This window comes from Primulina eburnea, chromosome 1 (genome assembly GCF_022965805.1).
Source record: "Primulina eburnea isolate SZY01 chromosome 1, ASM2296580v1, whole genome shotgun sequence".
Lineage (NCBI taxonomy): Eukaryota > Viridiplantae > Streptophyta > Magnoliopsida > Lamiales > Gesneriaceae > Primulina > Primulina eburnea.
Genome location: NC_133101.1, coordinates 24,107,285 through 24,112,876, shown reverse-complemented (window position 1 = coordinate 24,112,876; position 5,592 = coordinate 24,107,285). Strand labels below are relative to the sequence as shown.

General features: G+C 39.1%; 1 non-coding gene across 1 annotated transcript; it reads left to right on the top strand.

Annotated features, from left to right (window-relative positions):
* The first annotated feature begins 3,757 nt into the window (after window positions 1-3,757).
* LOC140814948 (small nucleolar RNA R71) lies at window positions 3,758-3,863 on the top strand. The gene has a single exon (XR_012114221.1). It is a non-coding gene; the product is annotated as a small nucleolar RNA R71 (small nucleolar RNA).
* The last annotated feature ends 1,729 nt before the right edge of the window (window positions 3,864-5,592 follow it).

The window sequence follows — 5,592 nt, the reverse complement described above, 5'->3', positions numbered from 1 at the left end:
CAAAGGCATTTCATGACGGTTAGAGATGTTACCTGTTCGTTGGCATCTATCACATGCTAGCACATAAGAACGAGCATCTTTAAAGAGAGTTGGCCAATAAAAGCCACATTCGAGTACCTTAGATGCTGTCCTTGTTGGTCCAAAATGGCCACCTACCTCACGGTCATGGAAATGGTTAAGAATTTGCCCAAACTCCTCCTCCACAACACACCTTCTTATCATAGAATCTGCACAAATCTTAAACAAAAACGGTTCCTCCTAAAAATAATATTTCACGTCAGAGAAGAATTTCTTTCGTTGATGAAAAGATAGATTTGGTGGTGGTGTGCCTGTGACAAGAAAGTTAGCGAAATTTGCATACCACAGACAATGTTTCATCTCAAACAGTTGCTCGTCAGGAAACCAATCATTAATAGCCTTATCTACACAATCATTACTAACATGCTCTAGTCTAGACAAATGATCCGCCACCACATTCTCAACACCTTTTTTATCTTTTATTTCCAAATCAAACTCTTGCAACAATAAAATCCACCGAAATATGCGTGGCTTTGCATCGTTTTTAGCAAGTAAATATTTCAGTGCCGAGTGATCTGTGTAAATAATGACTTTGGACAAAACAAGATATGCATGAAATTTGTCAAGCGCAAATACCACTACAAGTAATTCCTTTTCCGTTGTTGCATAATTCAGTTGAGCATCATCTAGGGTCTTACTTGCGTAGTAAATTGTATGAAATTCCTTGTTTTTCCGCTGGCCAAGCACTGGCTCCCACCGCAGTGTCACTGGCGTCGCACATAATCTCGAAAGGTAGATCCCAATCTGGTGCTACCAAGACAGGAGCCGTCACCAAGCACTCCTTCAAATTCTCGTATGCATGTAAAGAATCAGTATTGAAATCAAAGGGCACATCTTTCATAAGTAAGGAAGATAGAGGTTTAGCAAATTTAGAAAAATCTTTAATAAAACGCCGATAAAAACCGGCATGGCCTAGAAAACTTCTAACTCCCTTAATGGATGTCGGAGGTGGTAAGTTCTTGATAACTTCAACTTTTGCCTTATCCACCTCCATTTCATGCCCTGATATCTTGTGCCCCAATACTATTCCTTCTTGTACCATAAAATGACATTTTTCCCAATTCAGCACCAAATTCGTATCCTCACATCTCATCAATACCACCTTCAAATTCTGCAAACAGTCATCAAAAGAAGAACCAAAAATCGAGAAGTCATCATCAAAATCTCAAGAAAGGTTTCTATCATGTCATGAAATATAGCAGTCATGCATCGTTGAAAAGTGGCAGGGGCATTACACAAACCAAAGGGCATCCGTCTAAAAGCAAAAGTGCCGTAAGGACAAGTGAAAGTGGTTTTCTCTTGGTCCTCGGGCGCAATCATGATTTGGTTATACCCAGAATACCCATCCAAAAAACAATAAAACTCATGACCCACTAACCTCTCAAGCATTTGATCAATGAAGGGCAGTGGAAAGTGATCTTTACGGGTAGCATCATTTAATTTCCTATAATCAATGCACACACGCCATCCCGTAATTGTCCTAGTGGGTATTAACTCATTTTGTTCATTTGTAATCACAGTAATCCCACCTTTTTTTCGGCACACACTGACAGGACTTACCCATGCACTATCAGATATAGGATAGATAATACCTGCATCAAGGAGTTTGATAGTCTCTACTTTTACTACCTCTTGCATCTTTGGATTTAATCTTCTTTGAGGTTGCACAAGAGGTGAGTACTTATCTTCCATCAAGATCTTGTGCATGCAGACTGATGGATTGATTCCTTTGATATCCGCCACCTTCCACGCAAAAGCACCCTTGTGTGCTTTCAAAACTTCCAACAGTTTGTCCTCCATCACACCTGTCAAAGCAGCAGAAATTATGACAGGTAAAGTGTTATGCTCACGTAGGTATATGTACTTGAGGTGTGGAGGCAATGGTTTTAGCTCAAGCGTCGGTGGCTCCTCCAGGCTTGACTTATGTGGGATCAAGTCTCTTCGATCTCCCAAGTCCTCTAATCTCATCCTTATTGGCCTCTTCCATGGCTGGTTGGCATTGGGGTATGCCACAATTTAGGCTTTCTCTTCATCCAATTCATCTTCTCTCATTTCAGTAGTGAGAGTGGCCTCCAAAGGATCCCTAAGAGCATCCTGCACATAGTTAGACACAAAAGCATCAATTCTATAACAACTATCAGAATGCAGTGTGTGCTTAAGTGCATTAAAAACATCAAAAGTAATCTCTTCCTCGCCCACTCTCAATCTCAACTTCCCTTCTTGAACATCAATCAGGGCCTTGCCAGTCGCAAGGAATGATCTCCCCAAAATCAATGGCATCTCCATATCTTCCTCCATGTCGAGCACCACGAAATCAGCAGAAAAAATAAACTTATCCACTTTCAATAGCACATCCACAATCACTCTGCGGAGGTACTTGACAGATCAGTCAGCTAGTTGTAAAGACATCCTCGTTGGCTTTGGCTCTCCCAACCCAAGTTTCCTAAACACAAACAAAGGCATAAGATTAATACTTGCACCAAGATCACACAAAGCTTTGTGAAAAACAACATCACCAATCATGCAAGGAATAGAAAAACTCCCTGGATCCTCAAGTTTCGGTGGGATCTTGTTTTGCACTAAAGCGGAGCAATTTTCAGTAAGATTCACCGTCATGTGATCCTCCAACTTTCTCTTATTTGCTAAGATGTCTTTTAAAAATTTAGCGTAACTCGGCATTTGCATCAAAGCATCGGAAAAAGGAATATTAATATGCAATTTTTTAAATATCTCAAGAAACTTACCGAATTGTGCATCCAGTTTGGCCTTTTTTAATGCTGCAGGAAAAGAAGGAGGTATAACAATTTTAGGTTGTGCAGTGGGTGCTGGTGTATAGTTAGAAGACTTACCTTTGGATGTTTCGTAATGCTCATCCACTTTTTGTGTTTTCTCTTTTTCTCTGGACTCCAAAACTTTCCCACTCTTCAACTCGATAACCTTCACTTGCTCTTTTGGATTTGTCTCTGTGTTACTTGGCAAGGTGCCTGGCTCTCTACTTGCTATCATCTTTGCTAACTGCCCAATCTGATTTTCAAGCCCTTTTATCGATGCATCCTAATTCTGTAGTCTAGTCTCGGTAGACGAGATGAACTTAGACATCATCTGTTCCAAATTGGACTTCTCTTCTTTAGTAGGATCAGATCTGTACATCGGTTGTTTCCCATATTATTGTCCACCTTGTGGTCGATTCTGGCTGTTTTTACCACCCCATGAGAAGTTTGGATGTTGCCTCCATCCAGGATTGTATGTGTTTGAATATGGATCGTTCCTTGGACGGTTTTGGACCCCTACTTGATTTATTGGTGCCCCTTCTTGCACATAAAATGGATTGTCATCTTGACAGTCCTTCACATAGTGTTCCTCTCCACACTTTTCACAAAATATCTCTTTAAGACGCATAGCTGTGCCACCCACATTCAAGCTGTCTAGTTTCCTGTTCAAAACATCAAGTTGTGCAATAATAGCAGAAAGGTCAGTTACCTGGTGAACTCCTACACTTTTCCGCTTGTTGTTCCTTTCAGATTGAGGATGATAACTGCTCGCAGCCATTTTCTCCAACAACTCATATCCTTCTTCCGCAGTTTTTCTCAATAAGTTCCCACACGTAGCAGCATCTATCATAGTACTGTTAGGAGTAAGCAAACCATAATAAAATGTTTGAACGAGTAACCCAAATGGTAATTCGTGATGTGGGCATCTTCGTAGTAGATCCTTGAAGCGTTCCCATGCCTCAAATAAAGACTCCTGATCGAATTGAGCAAATGTTGTAATGTATGCCCGCAGCTTCATGGTCTTTGATGGAGGAAAGTATTTAATGAGAAATGCTTTCGCCATGTCTTCCCATGTAGTGATCGAACCTACAGGCAAACAATTTAACCATGCTTTAGCTTTATCACGTAAAGAGAAAGGAAACAAATGCAATCTAACAGCATCATCAGAAACTCCATTGAATTTAAAAGTATCGCAAATTTCAAGAAAATCTGCGATGTGCGTGTTTGGGCCATCTACTGCAGTTCGTCCAAATTGGACTGTGTTCTGAATCATCTGGATTATAGCTGGCTTGATTTCAAAGTGATTTGCCCACACGATAGGCCTCACAACGCTAGGGCGTGCACCCTCCAAAGAAGGCTGGGCATACTCTAGCATCGGTGTGCGGCGTGGCATCTCAACTTGTCTATTTTCACGCTGTTCCTCCTCACGTTCTTGCTCGTGTCTCTCTATAAGTTCTTTAAGTCTCTGTTGTTGTCTTTGCCTTCGGAAAGTTCTTTCAATTTCAGGATCAAACTCAAGCTCCACGTCAAGTGGCTTTGGCATGCACTAGACAAGATATCTAGAATAAAATATGGAGTGTTAGCTCAAGAAAAATAAAACAATGCTAAAGAAAATAACTAAAAATAAAATTGTAGATTAACAGTCCCTGGCAACGGCGCCAAAAACTTGATCGAGCAAAACTTGCACTGTGGAATCCTCAATAAAAATATAGTTTTATATGCTCAAACATTAATCGAAAGTGCAAGATGTCAAGTAATAGTATAATATATGTGAGTACGAGTATCGTTCCACTGGAGGCTGTATTTAACAATTATTATTTTCAGTTATTGAACATTTAGCAACGAAAATTGATTTGATTGTTTTAACACTACTGTTCTTAAATAATTAAACAGATAATAATGGATTCAAAACTAAATTAATAATCAGAGATAGTATCCAAAATGGTTGAATAAAATTCAATAAGAAATGGATTTTTTGGGAATATAGGTTCACCTTGTAACGCCCCGAAAATTTAAAGTCCACGCAAACCACGTGCATGCATTATTAAATTCTTTTGTATTTTAATTAAATGTTTTAATCGCATTAATTTATTATGTTGTGCATATTTGCATGTTTAAAAATATATTTTCATTATGGTTGCATAAAAATGTATTTTTAAAGGTTATTCGAATTGCGATCGAGGAACGGAGACCGATGGCTGAAAAATTGTAAAATGTTTTTACTAAATAATTGTTTTTAATTATTTAAATTAAGGGTCATGCTTTTCATTATTTTTTAAAATAAAAGGTTTTGAGGTGATTTTATACGCCGGGACGTAAATTTTATCGGTTTTGGATTTTCAATAAAAATGCGAGCTTTTTGGCAACCCGGCTAATAAATTCACAAATTAATTTAAACAAAAACCTTGGTATTATTTTATTAAATCCTAAATTAAACTAATGGGCTTAAATTCATGGCTTATTAGGCTTAAAGCCTACCTAGTGACTAGATTAGTATTTAAAGTGGTAATTAATCAAAACCCTACACTTTTGCACCGAAAGAAATCGGCCACCACTCTTTCAAAAAGCTGAAACTCTCCCCCACCCCTCTCACCCCTCACGGCAGTGCACACACAGCAACTTAGGAGCAAGTTTTCGAAGGTAGCAAGGAAAGTTAAGCCAACGTTTGCGTCCCGTTCTTCGTCGTTAACGTTTATTCGAGCGTAATCTACGCAAAGGCACACCCTAATCTCCTTTTCTCATC